The following is a 22,808-nucleotide window of genomic DNA, read 5'->3' on the forward strand; positions in this document are numbered from 1 at the left end:
ATATATATATATATATATATATATATATATATATATATATATATACATATATATATAAGTAGATATAAACTTCATCTTATAAGTCAATTTTGTGGGATTGAATTAAATTTAAACTCCATTTCTGAATACGATATCAGACCCGTTAAAAATGGTGTGTTGAAAGTTCCACATCAACTAAAAATAAGATCAATTCATAATATATAGGTTTAAAATCCATTTTATAACATATTATATTATTTTTAAGATCACCTTGTAAATTGTATTATAATGAAAATATTTTATAGCACTCACTTATTTATATTTTATTTAGTGATTGATGATTTCAAGGGAAATAACTATTTTTTTATATACTATAATTTAAGTTCTTGTTTAAGATTCCGTGTATTAAATTTTATATGTCAGCATATTTGCATGAAGAGGTCTTATAAAAGTCATATCTTAAATTCATAATTCTATGTATGATCTTATAGCTCATTGTCCTCCACTTAATTGTTTAACAGTCCCGACTGTATGCTTAATTGTTAGACAATGGTATATGATCAATGAAAAGTGCTACAAACATTTTTGAAACACTAATTGACTCATTAACCAAATTATACATAAAAAATTAAAATATTTTTATATATAGTTTAAAGCAATATTTTTATGAGACTTTATTTTTATATAATGTTCAACTTTCTCATTTTTACTCAATGTAGTATTTAAACTTACACTTAACTTATTTTCCACCAATCTCCTCCTCAACTATGAGTCTAAGTTTTATATTGAGTAAAATGAGAAAATTGAACATCATATTATAAGAAGAAAGACTTATACATTTATTGTCTTAAAATTTTTGGTCAAAGGTAATATCAATCTTCTATGAGAAGCTTTATGATCGAAAGTCAAAAGACTTTTCAAATGAATTGAGACGAATGATTGATATTATTACTTTAAGTAGAAAAGTGAAGGACAAAAAAGAAACAATAAAAAAAAAAAAGTTAAAAATAAGAGTCTAACGCCACCCTTATTTATAGAAGTGAGGAGTTCAACCATACTTGAAAGAAACTCAAATAATGTTTTAGTTTAACACATACACGGAAAGGAAAATTTGTTAATAGATATAACTATTTTTTATCGCTGGTAAGTGTAACACATTCTTTTTCATGACTTCATTTTTGTATACGTACAATTTTTTATAGATAACATTTTATGAGAAATTTTCTATTATATTTATTATTTTGTATTGTAAGGTGATTTTAGACATTTATCATGTGAAATTTTATTTAATATCTATGTTTCCTTTCTATCTTATTATAAAAAGTTGCATTATAAAATTATAATTTATTAATTCCTTATGTAACACTTAGAAAAATATTGTATGAAAATATTTATAATACTGAATTTTTTATTATTATATAAAAAAATTAATTTAGTTAAAAATGTTAAAAATGGATTAATTTTAAAATAATATTAAAATTTGTGTATGGGAGTTAAACCAATAATATTTACATATAGATATTAGAATATTATTAAGATTTCACATTGGTATTAAAATATTTTTACAAGGACATTAAAATAATATTAAAATTTGAACATCAGAATTAAAATAATATTAAAAGTATTTTCACATGGATATTAAAAAGTTAATGGTAAAATATGGCTATAAAAGGAGGAAAGAAAAGGTGTGAAATTAGTATGCAAGAATGAAAGGTTGAGTGAATTCTTTTAAGAATTAGCAGGGAAGAAAGAAAAAATCATCATTAACTTGGATTATTTCCCAACAATTATATCTTGCACATTGAATATTCTTTGTAAAGTTTTTTTATTTTTTTATTTTGATTTTAGTGGTGGGATTTTCAGAGAATAGATCATTGTCTTTCTGTATAACTTTTCATAAATCTAGTTCTTCTAGACAAGTTTGCATTCTTACCATATGTTAATCATAATTTTCGTCATCAAGATATTTGTATTCATAAATCTAGTCTCTTTAAAAATTTAATACCTTTATGTCACTAGAATTTTATTAACGAAAATTAGAAGCTCCTTTTTTCTTTTCTCTTTCTGTTCGTGTTTGATTTTCTCTTCTTTTTATATTTTTTTCATCTAAACATTAAACTTCTTTGAAAGATAATTCAAATTTCACTCTAAATTCCACATTTTGTATAAATGACAAAATTAAACATCATATAAAAAAAATATCTATAAACTTAACCTTTTGTGATTTTGGGTTAAGAGTGATTTTCTCCTTAAGAAATGAATATTTATATATTCATTTCACACATATATATAATTTTCTCTTATTGAATATCTTTAAGAAAAAATTTACCAATATAAATAAATATATATATATATATATATATATATATATATATATATATGATTGTAACTTGGAAAAAATCCATCCTCATATCCATATCTAGTGGGTATAAATTTTTTATCTTATCTCCGTTCTTACTGAATATCAGGTATGTATGTGTACTAGTGTTCGAATCCTCTTTATTATTTCAACATGAATTAATTAATATTTATTAAAAATAAAAAGAATTATGACAAGGACATTTAATTATACTATAGTAAATTAAATGTTTTTAAATAATAGTGTTGATAAATTACACTTAAATAATGAATTAGAAAATAAAAATAATTATGTAAAAAAACATCAAATTATTATTCCAAATGATAAAATAAATAATAAATAAAAATATTATGAATAAGTAAAAATACGTAGAAACAATTTGATAACCACTTAACAAAATCATATAAAGAAAAACAAATATATAATTAATTACGAGTATGATAAGATGAAAAGTATTAAAAAGTAAAGCTAGTCTTAGAAACAATTTGATAACTACGGAATAAAATTATATAAAAAAAACAAATAAATAATTACGAGTACAATAAGATGAAAAATATCCAAGATATTAAAAAAAATATTTTAGATATATCAAACTAATTAAATTGTTAAGAGATAATAAAAATTGTTTTAGTAAACAAAAATTAAGGATTAAATAGAATAAAGAAAATAATGTTTTGTGTTTTACTTGATAGTCAAATATTCTCATGTAAAAAGTTAAAAATAAATAAAAATATTGACAAGATGTAATAAACATAAAATTTATTTAATTAATTGTAATGAGTAATACATTATTTAAACATAATTATATAAAACATAATTATATAAAAATTTTGTGGTATGTGTGTAACCTAATAAATTATGATTACTTAAAAACATAGATATATACATACGCATTTTTGTTTTCATACTTTGTTAAAAAATAAATTTAAATCTAATCTAACTTTATAAAATTGATAAAATTCACACTTATTTATATATTATAAATTGATTTTATCTAATGAAATCAGATTTTTATTTTGTATCCAATTAATGCAAAGATTTCCGGTTATAACTGAAATAAATTCAGAAAAAAATATATTTATAATTATTATATATATGAATGGAGAAAGAAAGCGGTGTACACATTTATAAATTCATATTCAAGTTAGGTATATAAATCATATAAACATCATTAAAATAATTACACTTTCTATATATAGATAAGCAAGTTAGATACGGTAATCGGATTGATTTGATTATTTTTCATACACATTGCTTATTGTATATGTTCTATTTTATGTAGAGAAATATTTTAGAGTAGTAATTTAGTAATCTATTAGTCTATTAGTTTACAAACTATTAGCATTAAGTATTCATTTTTCTTATCAATATCCTATTAAATCACACCTGAAAACATAAATATCTAAGTAGTATCATTATATCACTAACATATAATTAGTGATATTAATATATAAAACAATTAATTATATCTAGTACCATTTACAATTTTTTAATTGGACACCGCGATTATTATTTTTTATAAAATGCTTATTGAGCTTAAATTATTTTAATACATATATATATATATATATATATATATATATATATATATATATATATATATATGGTTATTGTATAATTAGTAAATTAATTATATGTGATAACTTATAATTAAATTCACATTTAGTAATTTCACTTCTTTGGTTAATTCACTGTTCCCCTTTAGATAGGACAAGTTTGAGATGAAAAAGAGCGAAATTCTTTCGGACCACATGACTTTTATATATATATGTATATATATATATATATATATGGTGTTGGTGGATTCACATGGTACTAAAAGATGCATTAACCACTCTTAATAAATGTCAACCAGCCAGTAATAAAAATATAAAAAGAAATAAGAAGGTGTAAAGAATAAAATTAACATTAAATAGATCTTTTATTTTCATGCATTGATATAGAATTGTCTTGAAAGGACAATATCTCAGCTACCATTGGCAGTGAGGCCAAGCTTTAATGGAAAATTATTATAAGGAAAGGATGTGAAGGTACAAATGCATGTTGAGGAATTAAAGAAGTAAAGTTGTGTGAGAAAAATGGCACTGTATTAAGTAAATCATGTGGTGCAAAAGAAAGGATGACCTTGTCCAGAGGGGAGGGGGACCCTAAGGACCCTAAACTTTTTAAGTTCTCCTTCCTCACCCTCAATTTTCGTAACCTTTTATTTATATTTTTAGCAATTAATTTAAATAAAAGGTCTACATTGCATTTCTCATTCATGGTGACTATCACCCAAGTCTGAGACAAGAGATGGACAATAACTATAGAGTGGTCACGGATTAGTTTTTTAAAATTCCAATCCAAATTTCATATAATTTTAAATAATTAACTTAAAATTAAATTTATGTTTTTATTTTTAAAAATTGGTTTAAATTTTTAGATTTAAGGACTTGGTTTGCTTTTTCTAGAAGGTTTTGTGTAAATTTTTATTTTAATAAATTTTATATATTTATTGAGATAAAAAAGTATGTAATAAAAATATGAAATATTTTATCATTTTGTTATTTTAGTACTAAATAAATAAAAAAGTTTAACACAAGAAAAGTGAGTACATTTAACCATATAGAATTGTAATTTTATTGAATCAAATGATGAATATTTTGAACAAGCATCACTCACTCGAAAAATATAATATCAATTGTGTATGGTACCATATCTAATCCGAATGGTAAACTCATACTGTTTGAGTTATTCTTTTAATTAGATCGGTGCTAAAGGTAAGCTGATGAAAAAACTTTAGAGGTTGGGTTATAATTGGATCAGTGATAAAGTTATTGTTATTGGACCAATGGACCGAGCAAACAAACAATTAACTACTCTTAACCAATCAGTTAAGATAATTGTTGAAGTAGTTACAACTGAGTTAATAAAAATATTCACTATCTATGGGTCAGCCGTAAGGTATACTTATTTAGTATTTATAAATATACGTTTTACAGGAAGGTCGGATAACTAATTGTGGATACTCACTTTTTATTGAATATTATCACTATTATCACACAAAGTCGCTGACTTAAGTGTCAGAATGTCTTTTGCATCCTCCCACATGACATGGAGAAGGAGAAGAGAAAGCAAATAACATAACTTGGATAATGGAAGACCATCAGAAAACTTATTCAGTCTCCAGGACAACTTTAAATGCTTTGAGATCTCAATCCTAACTCGAAACACCAATAAAATATGAGTTCAACACATACATAAAGATTTGACATCACTTCATTCTAAATCTCTTTCATTAATACTTTCTCTCCTAGTATCACTCGAAACCGAAAATGCTTATCTGACTCTTTGTCAATTCAAGACATAAACTCTTCTAAGCAGTCACCAAAACAAAGTTCGATTTGATACCATTGATGGAACTTTTTGAAGGATGATGACTAGGGATATGTAAGTGTAGACATTGAAAAAGCTTTTGCTCTAGGACAGATCAAAGTATCCAAGAGCAACTCTTTTGTTTTTTGAACAGTTTATATACCTAGCTGAGTGTATACACGTGTGTTCACCAAAAGTGCGTGAGTGTATAACTTCGTTCGTGTGTGTGAGAGGATCTTGATAACCCAAAAAAGTGGGTAGAGGTGTGAGGATACACGTGTGTTCGATGGCAAATTCTTTGATGACTGGAAGACAAAACATGCTTGCTATCTCTGCCTTCTAAATTACAACAAAAGTTGGATAAGGTTTACTGCAAATACACTTGTCATTTACGAATTTTGTAACTTTTGAAAAAGAATATAATCCCATCCGTCTCATCTACATTTTTAAATTAATTTCTAAAATAAACTTAAAAATAATAAGAATAAGAATATTGACAAATAAACTGAAAATAATAAAAGTTTCAAAGGGACGTCCGGAAGAATTCCCGTAAATTCATTATGGGCCTTGGTGTTTATATCTCAAAAGGAGAGCCCATGGTCCAAACTATAATGATGCTCTGCATCTACGCACAAAGCCACATATGTATTCCATTCACACCCTCCTTTTATGTTCTTCTGAAATTCCGTACTTTCTCTCATATCACAAATAATTTTGAACACGCATCTATCATAATAGAGTAACCATACACCAATACTTTTACATTTATTTAACATACAATATAAAGATATTTTAAAAAAATAATGATATCAAATTAATTATAAAAAATTTATGTCAAAGCATCATTTTTCATCATAATACCTATATTAAAGGCAGGTATTGCAATCTTCTCCTTCTTTCAATCACCCTTCATCCCCCTGTTATTCATTTTTTTTCACAAAAAAGCATTTCTCGTAAAGTATATTTTATATTACAAAAATTAGTTCACATAGTATGTTTATTTTATACATTACAGAAGTTAATTTGCCTAATGAAAAATCTATATTACACAAATTAATTTTCATGATACATCTAATAACGTTGAGTTACTCTTTTCAAAATTAGCTTACAAAAGTATTAGTTCCTTATTGACATTTGAATATTATGGGCCAAATGATTAATGAGGATAGACCTCTACGTTTTATGGGTTAAATTGTAGATTTTAATGAGAAAAAGTCATAGTCATAATGCTTTTAATGCATGCCCCTAGCGAAAATGTTTTCTTACACATTCCTGTACTTACAAAAGATAATTAATGATTAAGCTTTATTTAAAACAATTATCAACTAATTATAGTATCAATTAATTCTTAATATCCCAATCATATACTGAGTTGATTATAAGGTGATATTAAAAATAAATTCGTCAAGATTTAGTCCAAAATGGACAATATTTTTCTATATATCTACATGTGTACGTTGAACTTTCCTCTTTCTTTCTTTATATATATATATATATATATATATATATATATATATATATATATATATATATATATATATATATATTTATTTGTGCATTAACTTCTATTGCTTCAATTTTCCATAGGAGAACACACAAGATCACTTCTCTTTCTCCAATCATCTTCCTTATGGTTTATAATTTTTCATACCATGAAGGGAGAATCACTTAGTTAATTTTATTGAATATTTATTTATTTATTTATTACATTAATAGATGTGATAAAAAGAAATTATTGAAAAAAGTAGCGAAGAAAATAAAAGATAGAGTGTGAGGACACGCTGTTCTTGCTTCCACCACTCTTGAGAATAGTTAAAGAAGCAGCAACAATACCTTTCAACTTCATTCTTCTACCGTTCCCACCTCAACCCTACCACCACTGCCGACAACTCACAATCTTCTTCCACTTCACGCTGCTTCCGACTGAGTTGCAATCAGTTCCGAGTTAACTCACTATTCTTCCACAATGTACAATCTGATACAGCTGGTGCACCATAATCATGGACGCCCTTCCCTTCGCGTGTTCTTTCACTATATATGTATCAAAAAGGTTATAAATCATTCAGTATTGGTTACAACTTATCAAAATTCAGTCTCACTTTTTAAGGTTAAAAGTTTCTTGCTAATGGTTTTGTATAATCTATCAAACTCTAGCCTCCTGTTTACTATACATTCAATCTTCATTTGCATATCATGACGTTTAGGTGCAAATTTACTCACATCATTTTTATTTCAAGAATTATAATATGCTATCTTAATTTACTTTATTGGTTTTATTTTCTCGTATTATATTAGAAGTTTTACATTGATTATAAATAATGTCAATTTATAATATATATATATATATATATATATATATATATATATATATGGGTTTGCTAACTTGCGTACCTGTTTTTCAGTTGGTACATTTTAGCAATGTGTCCCGGGTTTCAGTAGACAAAAATACCCTTATATATCATGAATTCTAAGTTTTAAGGTTTAGGGTATTTTAATAATTTTCACTCTCAAAATTAAAAAAATAAAAAAAGAAACCCCCAAACCCTTATCCACCTTTCTTATTCCTCTCGACCCTTTCTCTTTCATCTTTTTTACTCTAACCTTTTGTCTGTCATCCCTCCTCTAGCTCCAATTGGAAAAAAAAATCAAAAACACTTGCCTTATTTTAATANTATATATATATATATATATATATATATATATATATATATATATATATATATATATATATATATATATATATATATATGTGTGTGTGTGTGTGTGATTGAGAAGTTAACATGGAGAAAGAGACGCCTTAACTCAGAGAAAGGGACTTTGACTTAAATATGGATGCTGATGGAACGAAAGTTGCTTTAATATGCCGGGTGGTTCACCATTCTTATTGATTGTTATCTATCATTGAATAAGATATTTCAAAGGATTCATCGTCTTTGTTCCTCGCAATCATGGTGTTTGCTTATATGCGCTGTATGAAAAATTTGCAGACATGGAGTTTGATTAGGGATTAGTGCCCAACAATTTTTCGTTTGAAACAACGTTGTACTTTTAATAATATTTTCATCTGTCATAAAACATGTTTACAATTTATAAACGTTGAAATAATTTATTGATTTCGTATGGTGTGGATTTTTGAGGATAATTCTGACATAAAGGTATATCAGAAGAATATATGACATAGCTTTCCTCCAGAAAACGGGTACGGTTGTTAAGAAGCAAAGGACATCACCAGGTTCACTGTTTATCTCTTGTGACAATCATTAGTTCTGTGCAATTATTAGTATATATCTTCTTCTTCTTCTTTTATCTTAAAATCTGAATTTTAGTATCATATAATAATATTCATTAAGAGCATGTGTGATTAAAGTTTGTTAACTTAATTTTGAATGAAATTCATACTTCTCTATTTTTGAAGGGTTAGGATGTGTTGCGTGATTGTATAAAAACAAGTGTTTTACGTGAGATAAGTGAAATTATTCTTAGGTAAGAAAATATTGTTTTGACGAAGAATGTTGAATTACCTAAGCATGACAGAAGAAATGACATACAACTCAAAATTTGAAACATCAAGCTCAACTCACTATTCACCCGATTCAATATTCACTTTAATTAAAGTATTCAAATTATAAAACTTGATTCATATTCGAATGTGATTATAGATTATTTCATATAAATTAGTTTATAAATCTTTGATATTTTTTTAATTATATCACAGATTTTCAGTTAAAAAAAGTTTTTGGACTCATATTATACAAAATTTAAACTCTTATATTAATCAATTGTTAATTAATCATAGCATGGTGATGTGATTTCAAATATTTATTAAGAGATTTTTTTCCTATTCATTATTATTCGATGACTTATGGAATAAAATTCCCCAAGAAAAACGTCAGAGGAGATTTTTAAACTTTAATATTATTATTTTTCAAATATATTTAGATATAATTTAATTATACAAAACTAAATTATAAAGTGAAAATTGTCTTTTATTTGTATTTTTTTTTTCAAGTTTGATTTCAATTTTATATGAGACTTAAACCTTCTTTTTGTAATAAATCTTATATAGTCTACATAGATGGAGTAATCATGGTAGTAGACATAAATTGATCGATAATATATAATATTAGGAATAAGTTTTAAACTTAAAAAGCTAACTCATTTAAATAATTTTTCCTCATTTATATGCTATATGTTTTTACTTGATAATTTGAAAGTTTGGAACAAGTTATATATATATATATATATATATATATATATATATATATATATATATATATATATATATTTATATATAAATTCTAGACCTTTTGACTAAAATCTACTTTTAAAAACAAAAATAATTTGATTAAAGATGTTTTCTGATTTTCCATTTTTCGATTACGTGAATTAACTCATTTGTGTTTTCATACGGCATTACGTGATACTTTTTTCTTTTTTTATCTCATACTTTTATAATTTCATATCAATTAATTATTATGTTTATATACTTTTCTTTCTAGTGATCTTATCTAGTTTGAGAAATATTGGTGTTCATAGAAAAGATTTGTGATTTATATAAAGAAAATATAATTTTCTTTCTTTCTCTATCTAAATGTCAATTAACATTAAAGTGACCACCAATCTCTTTCTTTATCACATATCTTTATCTCTCCAGCTAAATAATATGCTGAACTGAAAAGGATCATGTTGAGACACTTTTAGTACATTAAATTATCCCCACTCATAAAAACATTTTCGACTCTTTCCTTCAGTTTATATACCGTTACTAAACCGACACTATAGTAAAATAATATATGTATTTTGAGGAGTTAGTTATATAATTATATGTATTGATCGGGTTGACATTGGTAGGATAAGGAAATTTTGGCTTGTGCAGGAACATGAAGATATGGGTAATGGTTAATGTGTGAGTGAGAAGAAAACGGTAGAAGTGCCCCCTACACGCATAGTCTTCAATGGAACTAAACAGCCACACACACTTCCATCAGTACTTGACGTTAGCCAAAAGGACAGATTACTATACAGCCAGGCATCACAGCACATTGTTTCAACGCCTTCATAAATATTTGACACATCTCAACGCTGGCAAACTTATGCCATTGTCTTCAAAACCCTTTCCCTTTCCCTTTCCCTTCCCCATATATATGTAATGCCATAAACACAATGCTTCAACCTTTACATCTTATATTTCATACTCGTTTTACTTTTAACCAACGATGGCATGGACTTTATAGTCCAAATATATGATTAATTAGGGGGTTATTATTGTTTAAAGAGAGATGAATTTTGAATTGGTGTGTTTTTGAATTGTGGTCTAATTAATGTAAACGAGTTATGTCCATGTCTGATTGACAAGCACGAGTCCTTGTCCTTTGTCATGTTCTCAAATGTGCACATGTTACTGACCCATTGTGGGCTTGTCCTTTCTAGTTCTTTACTTTGAAATGGTGTTGGTGGAGGCTCCTCATGCCTGCTTGAACATGTATTACTAATGGATTAATTGAAGAATCCATACCTTTCAACGTCAAACATGTCTATGCTTTCGTATTCTTCTATATCCAATCCTAGCACAATAAGAATATTTCAAAATCCTCAATACGCAGATCTTGTGGAAGCGGCCGGTTGGTCACTTCTGTTTTCTTTCCCTTCTTCTACTTTCTTTCTACGTCCTCTATTTGCAAACCCATGCATTCAATCATCCCATCTTTTCTGGTTAAATTAATAAGCAATAACAACAACAGCAGAAACATAGCAGAAACATGAAATAAATTGTTTTAGCTAAGAATAGGTTTGATGATGGCAGATATTAGGTATTGTAGGAGAGAGCATATAAAAGTGAAATTTCGAAAAAATTAAGACGTTGTCCTTGATTTGATCCAAAGGAGAGAAGATAAGGGTCCACACTGGGTATATGAGAGTGTGGGGGAATGGTCTTATAATTATTAGAATCTTACAAGAGTTGTTGTCACAGTAGCAAGGGCCAGCAATCTACCTTTTTAGTATCAAATCGGACCCACTGCAGATATAAAATTAGCGGCTGAGTCTAGTTAAGTGATTTAATCTATATGTGGTTTGGGCGAAAACCAATTTACTCTGGTGTCATGGTATGATGATATTCATAAATTGGTGACAAATTTTGCGATGTATATAAAAGTAGGCATGCAGCTAAATGTGTTGTGTTGGTTTTGTTTTGGAAAGGGTGATAGGTGAGCCATCAATTGTAGAAGACAAGTCCAGGGTTGTATGGGTAGTGTGAGGACAAGCATTCCCTCCTTGAGCTCCCCATTTTAAGTTTTGTCCTCTTCTGAATCAGAGGGCGCCACCTCCAAAACAAACAGCTGATCTTCGTGCAATAAACACAAACATTTGAACCTTTCTCTTGCACTCTAGCCAATTAAAACAACCACCGCTCCACTTCATGATGTGTTCTTCCTTCATTGGCTCATACACCAATAATCATTAATGCTTTCTTCACTAACTATTACTACTCTTTTTTTGCCTGTCCTCTTCAAAATTTATTTTTATTTAGACCACCAAAAACTTTCTGCTCGATTCCTCATCACTTATGATCTCATTTTCCATCCTTTCATCCTACCTATATAGCCCCCTCGCCCCTACTTCTCTGCCATTTATAAATCTACACGCTAGGGTTAGGGTTACCCACCAACTATATATTAATTGTATATAGACACAGCTACCTAGGGCGCTATATTATAATATTATATATACACATCTATCTCTATATGAATCCCTTCCTTTTCGATGAAATCATGAACTGAAAGGATCTTCTGTAGATTCCCTACTGACTTTTCTGCTCTGTGGTGCGCGGAATCAAACGGCGGTTAGGGTTTTGCCAAGATGAAAAAAAGGCAGGTGGTGGTGAAGAGAGAATACGCCGCATCTTCTGCGGTGGGGAATATTCGATACGGAGAGTGTCAAAAGAATCATGCAGCCAACACCGGAGGTTACGCAGTGGATGGTTGCAGGGAATTCATGGCTAGTGCCGGTGAGGGAACTACTGCAGCACTTATGTGTGCCGCTTGCGGCTGCCACAGGAACTTTCACAAGAAGGAAGTACTGCACGGGGTCAACTGAACCAGACCAGCCTGTGTCTCACTCTGTGATTCATGAGTGAGTTCAATACCCTCTCTCTCATTCTTCTTCTTCATTCCTATCATCCACAGTCAAAAAAAAAAAAAATAGAGAAACACAATATATATATTGAAGAGTTTGTGTATCAAATTACCTTTTTTTCTTTCTTCTTGCTTCCTTTGTTGCTTGCAATTAAGTGTTGATTGCTGATACAATAGACATTGATTCCTGTGAAAGAAAATATTGAACTTATGCACTTCTGTTCTTGGAATATTCCTCTATTGTTCTCTTCTCCATCTTTTGCTCATCTTCTTGTGTTCTTCATCTTTTGTTTACAAGGGTTAATCTTGTTCGGAAGGGACTCTAAAATGGAGAGAAGATAAAGTGATCCACCCCTGCTTTGAATTTTACTTTTAACCATGCTAGCACAATCATTTCTTAAAAGCCAATTAGGCTCATTTGTCATCTTCTTGTTAACCTTTTCTCAATCACCAAAAAATAGATGGAATCTTGGATAATGAATTTAGTGGAGATTACATCTGTTTAAGAATAAAAAAGAGCATCACTTCAATATTTTATCATATATATTTCTATGCTTATATTTTTTTATTAATAAAGTATAATTAGTTGGTGTTTAATATAAATAACTAAAATTAAATGTTAGTTTTTTCTATTGAAAATTAACACAGACCATCTTTATAATATTTACTTAATCGATAGAAATAAAATTCTTAATACATCTGGAATTCTTTTTTTATTTGATGAATTTCATTTAATACTTTTTGGGCATTAACTATTGCTCTTTTAGTTTTTTGTTATTGTCTTTTTGTACTAAAAAGAACAAAATCTAACTATATATGTGCAAACTCTAAAATATTCTTTAATTCATAATCATCATTGTCCCTACCTTTTAAAATAAAGTTTAACTTTTATGTATGGCTAAGGACATATATAATGAAATGTAAGAAAGAAATTCTAAGTTGACAACATGCTGACTATTATTATCTACTTTTAATATTACTATATATATATATATATATGCAGAATAAATATTGACATTTAATTACAGATGAAAATGTGTTGATATGAAAAAAAATTGTTTTGTTCTTTTTTAGGTCCAATAAATATTGGACTGTTTTTAATTTGTTGTGGAATTTCTACAGTAATTGTTCTTGAAAGTCTACTTAAATTTTTGAAAATACTGTAACTACTACAATTTGTTTTAAATTTATTTCAATAGTATTCAAACTTTCAATGGTAGAAAATCTTGGAAACTTTTTATTTACAAAGTGATTTAGATAAAAACCTATTCATTTCATCTTATTTTACCAAAAAAACTATGTTCTGTTAAAACTAAATTCAATATTAACCTTTTATTTAGTTTCTTATTAAAATTTGAAAAAAAAAGACAATTAATTATTAAAAAGCTACTTTTTTGTGTTATAGGTGTATTAATGAGGTATTTACTTTCAACTACTTATTTATAAGATTCGGCTGAGCTCTAAGGGTACCAATGATTTGTTTGTAAAGCTATGAACAGCTTATAAATGAAGTTAACATTACAAGGCAATCTTCAATGCACGCCTCAACACCAATCTTAATTTATAATTTATTTTATATGCCTGCAACTATCTCATATCATTTTCAAAAGCTACATCATTTAATTGTATATTATTACATGTTAATATAAAAGTATTTGATTATTATATTTAAAGTTTTTTACAAAAAAGGTTTTTTAATATCAAAAGAGCTATATATATTTATTAAAATTTTCGGTTTTATAAGACCAAGGTTTTGAACATATAATCTGGGTGTGACCTGATCAGGAGATGCTCTAATGTCTTTCAAAATAAAATTAAAAAAAATTATAATTGTAATTAAATGAAAATAAATTTTATGAAAAAATATTTTCACAATTTTAAGTAATACTTAGAAGCTTACATAGATGTTCAATTTTATAAACTATTTAAGTAATCTTTCAAATTTTATTGTTTGTTGTAATCTTTCAAATTTAAGTGTTATAAATAAAAATGTTATTAAAATAATAAAATTCGTTATAAAAAAAACCCAATAAAAATAAGCTTTTGTAAAATAAATTACTATTAAAAGAGACAAGTTAATAATAAAATGAAAGAATATTTCATGTTTATACTGTAGTTAAAGAAAAAACACATTCAGTCATTCACTTAAATAAACTCTTTAACTTAACTATTTGACTTGACTTGCAACCACTTAATTATAATTATAAAATTAGAAACCATTTACTCTTAATTTTTTTTCACTTTAATTACAAATTATAGAAAAAGTATTTCAAAATAATAATATAATAAATAATAAAATAATTTTAAAAAAATTGAGAAACGCCAATGAAAATAGACATAGCAAGAAAATTAAAAAAAAATAATAAAATGAAACATAAATATTTATAATGTGAAAAACTCATTAGTGTAAGAATTAAAATTACAAAACTCTAAGTAACAAACAAATAAAATCATATTGATCAGTAAATAATAATAAGGTATAACTTAACAAATAATATATTTAAAAAGATAAAATACAGTCGTTATTATGAATAATTTTTCTCCTTCTTCATATTTTTCAATGGACAAGTTAGTGAAAAGAACTATTATAATTCTGTTGTTAAAAATTCAGTTCCATTGGATATGTAAAAATTAGAATATATATCCCTATAGGAAAACAGTACAATTATTCAACAGCATGAATATAAGTGAATTGTTGAGAGCAAGTACTTTAAATTAAGCTTATTATATATATTCAGAAGACAACTATGGCAGACACGAACAAACATTTGTATGGGTATTGTAGGGACCGGCTAGTGTAGAAAAAGAGAAAGAAAAGTGGTGAGCCAATAATATAATATAATATAATATAATATAATATAATATAATATATATATATATATATTTTTTTTTCGTCTCTTTCCATTATTCTCAATTTTTTTTTCATGTTTTCAATATTTTTCAACATATTCAAAAATTTATAAAGCATTATTTGATAATGTCCTACTTATACATTATCATAATAATATTTAATTAAAAAATCAAATAAATTAAACAAAAATAATAAAATTTCTACTTTTATTATGCAAGTGATCAAGTTTAATCACATGATCATTTTTAAAATAGAATTGCATCAACATAGTTAATTAAGACTTTTTTTTAAGTTTAGTAACACGCAGAAGACTTTCAACACTAATGATATACTGTTGAAATTTTTATATAATTGGCTATTTTTTAAATTATGCACAACTTTTGTATGGCGTACTGTTAATGATACATCTTTGACTTATAGATAATTGACACACGTTTTCTTTAGTTTTTCCAACTTGTGTTTGGTTATGATTGACATCTTAGAATAACTTCCTTTCCTTATGCTATCAATTTTCTTTTTAAGAAAAAAATAAAGTTTCCTTAACTTATTTGGTTTTTTTACTAGTACTAAATATTTTATGATTTGTGTAAAAAAACCAAATAATAAATGTCTTTTAAAATTATTAACCCTGATACATCTATTTCTACATAAATAAAAAAGAGAATAAATTCATCCCGAATGGTTAACTAAGAGTTGTATGACATCAATCATAGTAAACTTATTCAATTAATCATTATACAATATTCAAATTATGTTAATAATTATAATTAATTCAAAGATGCATCAGTATATTACTTTGTATTTGTCAAACTCAAAGGTCTTATTCCTCTAAATATGTTTACACTTCAACTTGTCAATATGCTACTTCAATCCACTCTTTGATGTGTTACAGATGCCCTTCTCGATATAAGAATAACATTTCTTACTGATATAAAAAAAAATTAATTGATGAGAATTTTATTTAAAATTATAATAAAATAGTCTAGGGAGTTCTTTTCCCGAACTAGCAGCTCAGTACTTTTTAATTTGAAAAAAAGAAATAGGCTCTTAGAGTTCAAATATGATTTAATTAAAAAAAAACATTCCCTTTTGAATATTGAATTTTTATTCAAAAAAAATTATTTTGAGCCGAAAAAAAAATTATGTTTGCACTTTCATATATTATTTTGATCACATTTTACAATAATTTGGATGTTCTTAAATTAAAAATTTGTAGGAATAAAATGGAATAAGATATAAATATTAGGACACTTAGGATATTATTCCGAATACAAAAATTAATGTATCTTTAGAGTTAGATTTTTGTGGTGATCAAAACATTCTCATCATATATTTTTACAACACATTGTACTATATAGCTTTAATTCTCATTCAAAACAAAGTACATATAAGATATAAGACAAGTGGTGTTAGTTAGTTGTCCATTACTTCATTATCTTTTTATTGGTTTATTCAAGATTGATATCTCCTTCATCCTGCTTCCTGTGACTCTTTTGCAGAGTCGGGTTATGTTTTATAATAAGTTGTCTTCCACATTTTATCATTCAGTAGTACATTTTTGTGTGGCTGATGGGTTATTTTGCATAATCTTGTCTTTCCCTTAATAAGATTCTATCATTGTTATGTATTGCAATATGTTGTCATGATTGCATTAATCTGTCATGTCCTTTCTCATTTTCCTACAAAAAAAACACATAAACCTCTATACTGGAGTGCTTGAGTTTGTTAGTCATTTCCTTATATTTCCTTGTATTTGTGTCTGTTCAGATAGTTTCATGTTCTATTATTCAGCTTTATTTTCATGCTATATTTTGTGATACACACAGCTCATAATAGTATCTTAATCCTATGAATTCGGCATAAATACCAATCTCAGAGTTGCTTTTTGATATTTGTTCCTTATCCATGTCTATAATCTCTTTGTCGATAAAAAAAGAAGAAGAAAGAGACTGTATAAACAATAAGATTTATTAACAGGGACAAAAAAAATTGCACTTAGTAATAAAGAGATAAAGAATCAAAACATATTTTCATTATGATATTTTGCCTTGTTTGTGTGTGTGTTTTATAAAAGTTTGGGAAAATGGTTCAAAATATGAGATTCTATTATACATCAAATTCTACTTACAAAATTTATATAACGATGAACTAATAACATTAAATTACAAAATTTATATAACGATGAACTAATAACATTAAAAATATATGTATTACTAAGAGTTTAAGATTACTAATCAAATATAGGTTCTACAAACTCCATTAGATATTTAATTTTAGTTATAGATTTAAAAGAAATTTTTGAACACCTCAAGAACCACAAAATCAATTCATGGACAATCAAATCATAATAAGAGTTAAGCATAGAAATCAAATACTAACAGAAATGGAAAAGTATAACAATTAACACCACAAAATACACAATATTCAATTTATTACATCTAATCTCAACAAAAGGTTTAGTTTTCCATGGTAGAGAATCCATGGTTTACAAAATGAAGAGATACGAAAGAAATGGAAATCAAAGAGAAGAAGAAGGCCCTTTCCAAATGCGCATAGTAGTTGCTCTACGCTTCAATCTCGCCTCCCATTTGCGTCAACACTTCAAATTTGCAACTCATCTTCTTCTTCAACCCAAAAAGGGGAAAAACCACCATAGATAAAGGAGAAACTCAAGAAGGAGAGGGAGAACTTCTCAGCATCCCAAATAGTCTCCAAGAGCCTCTCCTATGCACGGTAGGTGATTATAATCACGTAAAAATTAGGAATGCCCAAAACCATCGTAAAAATGTGGTTCAATACATGCTTCCATGTATTAGGGCTAACAGACTTGCCTAACACCTTCATTCTCGAGTAGCGAACTAAAAGTAGATGCTTTCTAACTTGTAAAACGTTGGGTAAGCCATATCTTCACCCAACAACTCAAATATTGCAAGTTTTGGATGTCACTCTTGCCTACCGAGCAGCCTACTCAACCAACAACTCAACTTGGTATTCAACGGTGGTTTTTTGGTGTTGTCAATGCAATATCACCCCAGAGATAAGTTTTTTTTTCATGTTTACAACACTGGGTGTAATTTTAGTGTCTCCAGTGTAGATATTGGTCTAAAAAATCCTTCATGTTTTGAGTTACATCTTATTTTCTTCCACCATAATTGTTTCATAATAACTTATTTAACTCACTCATAAATATTAAAGGTAAATAAGCATAAAATAACAAAAATACAAAACAATTCTAAAACAAGATAAATTTAAGAATTAAACAAGATAAAAACTATGAAGAAATTAATTTTATCCACAAAACTTAACCCAAATAAAATATAAAAAATAATGTTATCATAGTTGTGTGACTAAAGGAAAAAAGTTCAAACTTTACTAATATCTTAAGAATCCCTGGAAAGAAAAGAAAATGTAAAAGATTTCATATGCATTAGTAAAAAGTAGTTAATGTATGCTCAAGTTTTTAGGCATTGCATATGTTAGAAAAATGTTAGGTAGATATTTGATAGAGAAAGAAAAAATCACATGCTTACATATAAGAGGATAGACAAGCTTGAGATCATAAAGTGTATTAACTCTAATTTTTGTAAATGTTAACATAATATAAAATCTACCTTAGACTATGTATTTATAAAATGACTATCTTATAAAAAAGTGTTAAACATTTTCTTGTAATCTCTTCTACCATGATAATTGAGTTCATAACAAATTATGAGACATCTAATCAGGAAATTAACATTAAAAAAATATTGATGATGAAAAGATTTTTACAAAAGATTTGGAAGACAAATTTCAGTATGTTATGTATTATAATTATAAATTAATTTTCTGGTTTTAATATTTTGTTATTAACATGATAGATCAATATTTGTCTATGAGTTTAAGTTTGAATTTGATCCTGTTTTGCCAAAATGTTATAGAAATGTATAGTAAAGAGTAAATGTTAAAGTGTTGAAAAGGTAGGAAGTAGAAAGTTTATGAATTATATAGAGGACCTACATTCTCATTGCGAAGGGTGTCTCTTTCAATTAATAGAATGTAGAAAGCAAACTGGTTGAAATCATCCTCTCATCATCATCTACTGCCCAAAAATAGTAGGAGCAAATGGCCAAATCCAACTCACACGAAGGCCTGCAACATCCAATTAGTGTACCTAAAAATAGCAAAGCTACAACATCACTCCTATCATGCACCTGTCAAAATCATATCAACTACTTCTTATATTAACCCTATTCAAATACATATATATCTTCTTTGCACATTTTAAAACAAAAAACATTCATATCAAACAACTCAAGAAGAAACAAAAACTTACTCATACACAACCTGGTATGAGTATAAAGCCTGGTAGCTAAGTTGATCTTAGTCAAAGACATGGGAATAGCAAAACCAATCTCTAGCTAATAGTAGGTCAAATCAAAGAAACATATCACAAAATGACTTGATAGTTATTAATATTCATCAAATCTAGTAAATATAAATAATTATTTTAAAATATTTGAACATTTTATTGAATGACAGCTAGATGATTTATCAAATATACATAAAAAAATAAATTATTAAAACAATCTCTGCTTGGACAACCATGTATATATATCACTATCATTTTAAATTGAATAGAGCAAGAAAACAACGCATGGCCATTGGTGTGCTTGATCTTTCCTTTTGAACCACGTGGGTCTCTACTGTTGATGCAACCTCTCAATATAGCCTATCAATGCCTTTACTTCACACCTCACACGGGATCCTATCATATTCATTTCCGGAAATTTATTTACCATATATAAATAAATTAACACTATTATATTTCAGATTTTTCTTTCTTTTCCTTTAATCACATCTATTATATTTCTTACATTTATCTTAACATTGTAAAACTATTTATTAAATATCTTACATTTATAACATGTTATAAAAAATTCATTTTTTTTTCAAATAGGAAGGAAGACTTGTAATAGCTACAGCATAGAGGTTACTTGCTCATATAAATATAATCTAGTATGTCTCTTTGTCCCGTATTTTTCATCACGTTTTGGTTTCTAACACCACATAATAAGACATAGATTAAAAATGAAAAATAAAATAGAAGTCTTATTGTTTTCTCCATACACATAATTTTCATAAACAAACTTATTGTTTCTTCAATACTTGAGCGACATTGTTGTTTGAACATATTGTTTTGCTGTTAAATGGTTTCACATATGCACCACCAATACTCAACGCTTAAACAATCATGTTTTCTCTTGTTTATCATTTGTTCTAAAAAATAGAGAATTATTTAAGTTTCTTTTATTACATTTTAAGTCTTTCCTTAAAGTACATATCTGATTCCTAGAATAATAGTGAGCAATATATATGTTGAAAATTTATACTGACTAGAGATAAGATCAAAAGATAATATATAAGAGAGGAAAACTTTGTTTTACTAAGTTGATTTTGTGAAGATAAATTATACTACAATTCACCCTAAATACATTATGTCCTCTTGCTATTAGAAAATATATTGAATATCCCACATAGATTAAAGGTAAAAAATCAATTAAGATTTTGTAAATAAAAGTTAAGTTTATTCATTTTTTAATATGGTTTCAAAGTTATCAAGGATGAATTATAATTAATATTTAGATATATCAAGTCATCTACTATTAAGCTCCTCTAATTTTTACGTTTGATACTTTTGATTTAATGAGTGGATTTTGAAAAACTAAATTAAACTTATCACCATTTAAGCAATGTCATCCTAAAGAACAAAATTCACTGGCAAAATGCAACTGCAAACCATTTCTCATACATCTTCTAAATTTAGTATATTTTAAATTTACCAAATTCAATCTCTATTATGAAAATTCTTACTTTGAATTTTCCATAATTATACACATAAAGCATAATTATATCTTAACATGTATAATTTCACAAATTTATTCCATACTTGTATTAACGAGATGTGATGATTAATTTTCCTTTTGCTTGAAGATAATATAACCTAGAAAAATATTTTTCTTAATTCACATCTAGAAATCCTATTATGATTATGATATAAGTTTCAAGGATCAAATTACATGCTTACAACATTTTTTTTTTACAAATCACACTAACGAAAACAAAAATAAAATATTTAGCATAATAAAATTGAGAAGAAAAAAAAAAGTAGACAGTGTAAAAAGAAAAAAATGTGGGATCATGAATTCACTATTTACCTTGATGGAAAAGTGAGTTATTATTACTGTATTTGTTTAGAGTTATTTGAGCGGAGAGAAACGGGTTTTCTCTCTGGATGAAAGGATTATAAGGAAAACATAAATAGGAAAGATTATAAGAAAAACATCAACCAGCAATTTTGCTTGCACATGCTGCATTTAAGAAGGCATTTATGATTATTATTTAGCTGCCCCCATTAATGATGCCAAATAATTGTATTATATGGTGCAACTGAATTTAGCTCAATTTTTTGCTGTCTGTGGCCTATGAGTTGAACAAAATTAATTTCAAATTATTGAATTATGTCTTTCAATTTAAATTTGATAAAAAGAAAATAGCACATCTAATCAAACAATTCCTTTTCTTTTTTGGTATACCTTAAGATTTATAATATGATAAAAAAAATTAATAACAATAATAATGAACGTTGATTGTTTTTTTTTTTCTACAACAAAATATAATTACAGACATAGTCTCTATTTACATCAGCGTCTCACTTTTTGTTTGTTACTATGATAAAACATAACCGAATGTTTGAATAATTAGTACAAACATAGTTATAGAATTGGTGTTTGTCTGGTACAAGAAAGGATGGGGGCGGAAATTATGGTGCAATGGTGATGACAGCAGAGACAGGTTTATATGACAAAAATACTGTCATTTTTGATGACCTAAAAGAGTGTGCACAGACTGGTAGGGTGGTAGGGGTGACAAATAGCACGACGGCAGTGTCTTACAAGAGTAGGCGTGGAGCGGTGGAGCCAAGTAGCCACTATACATCAGACGTAGCCTTTTGCAGGCTGAGTAAAAATCCAAAAAGCTGTTTACAGTACATGCAAGCTCAGCCTCCTCCTGCTCAATCACTGCCCAAACTGATCACATGGATTCAACTCATCCAAAATTCTATCAAATCTATCAAAAAGGACAACTTTTTATA

The sequence above is a fragment of the Vigna radiata genome, chromosome 7 (assembly GCF_000741045.1).
Source record: "Vigna radiata var. radiata cultivar VC1973A chromosome 7, Vradiata_ver6, whole genome shotgun sequence".
NCBI lineage: Eukaryota > Viridiplantae > Streptophyta > Magnoliopsida > Fabales > Fabaceae > Vigna > Vigna radiata.